Below are 2,069 nucleotides of genomic sequence, written 5' to 3' on the forward strand. Positions count from 1 at the left end.
CTTTCTGGATATTTTCTCTTTTTACACCCTTGTCTCTAAACTGGGCAGAAGGTTGTGCATGAAGATCCCACTAACACAGTATTTTCTGAAATATTCGTATGAGCCCAACTGGCACAAACTAGGCAGCATTTAAAATCACTTAAGTTTCCTTCTCCTGATGAAAGACTTGAATCCTCTCGATGCCTAGATGTGTAGACCTGCTGCCAGAATTACATATTATACAGTACCTTAAAAAAAGGGTGTTTTGTGTTGTTTCATTCTTAAATCATTTTTGACTAGTAAAAAACTATAATTGTATGACAGCATGAAGTAGGTTAACAGGAAAAGCAACAGATTATTCCTAAAACCTAAGAAGTTCAAAGGGAAATGACTGGCAAATTTTGACATCTGTCTTAAAAGGGTTACACAACCATTTCTAAAACTTAGGAATGTAAACAAACCTCTGTGAAAGTAATTATCACAAATGGAAAAAAGCATGGAACAGATGTGTACCTACCCAGAAGTGGCTGATATACCACAATTACCGTATGCAGGAAGTCAAAAGGCACCGTGGACAATATCTACTGTAGGTCTCTTTAGTAAAAGTGAATTTGTTGTTTAGAAGGTGTGATAAAAAGGCATTTATGGAACGCTACTTTCAACGTTGCACTATTAAAAATTACACTTTTGAACATTTGCTGAGTTAATTCGGTTAAAGTTAGTGGTAGTCAGTAACAAATTTACAACAAAATAGTAAAATATTATTTCTCATGCATGCAATGAATGTTATGTATGTAAGTTTTTTGTTTTTTTGGAGACATTTTATGCATCAACAAGGAAGGGGACAAATAGACTTAATCAAATACTTAAAACAGCTGCCACTCAAAATTTCAAATGTGTGGAATCAAATCATTTGTTCAAATTGCTTCCCAGATATGGAAAATTTATTTTAAATAATTTCTGAATTTTTATCTGTTTGATGTATTTTGACATGCAGGACAGAGTTTTTAAGTTCCAAAAACTGTGTCTGAATGTTTTGCATCATTGAACAATCACTGTGATCAGTTGTTAAGCGTAATGAACTTAGATAAATGCTTAACTTGGTAAAAGTGCTGTTGAGATTGCACATACTTTTCTTAAAAACTCTGAGGTTGTTCATAATATATTTTGTACAAGGAAAATTAATTTAACATAAAAATCAACAAGTCCACTTTCTTTTAGTTCCATCTATCTTTGCAATGACTTTACTGTTATATTAACTTGTAATAATCTTTCCACCAAACTTATATGCTAGATTCCTTTTTTTAGTAGAGCCAAAGTCTTTTTATTGTCTAATTATTATAAGAAATATTATATCAACCACTGTTTCATCCAGGCCGAGAATGTCTGATTTATGAAAAGTTTTTGGAAAGTTTCCAAAATTCAAGTTATTAGAAAATATTTGGTAACACTTTATTTGAAGGGGTGTGAATAAAACAGTCATGACACTGTCATAAACATGACATAACACCTGTCATGAGCATGAATAAGCCTTCATGAATATTTATGACTGTTGTCATAAAGCGTCATTCGGTAAATTATGACACTTTTAATACAAAGTTGACATTATTCAAAATGTCTTTGTTATGACAGCTTGACATTAACCAAGAAATCATTACTGATATAAATTTGTTATAAAAGTATAACTGATTGCACTTTAAAAATTAGGTAAATTTATGTTGTGAAAGGTAAAGTTTAATCAGTTTTGTTTTTCTAACTCATGTTTCAGAAATGGAACAATCGTGTAAATATTTTTATCTGAAAAATGTTATTTTTTGAATGTGAGGTAAAACATTCATGCATCATTCATCCATTTTTACCCTGTGAGTATCCCCCCGAACAGGTACCCTCACAGAGGGTAACGTTTCGGACGAAACATTACTCCGAATCATTCTCCCCATTTCGGGGGCGAGCGGGTTTACGCCCTGGACAGGTCGCCAGCATGTCACAGGGGGAACATAGAGACAAGACAACCATGCACACACATTCACACCTAAGGAGAATTTAGAGGGACCCCAATTAACCTGACAGTCATGTTTTTGGACTGTGGG

This window comes from Poecilia formosa, unplaced genomic scaffold, assembly GCF_000485575.1.
Source record: "Poecilia formosa unplaced genomic scaffold, Poecilia_formosa-5.1.2 Scaffold46, whole genome shotgun sequence".
Taxonomy (NCBI): domain Eukaryota; kingdom Metazoa; phylum Chordata; class Actinopteri; order Cyprinodontiformes; family Poeciliidae; genus Poecilia; species Poecilia formosa.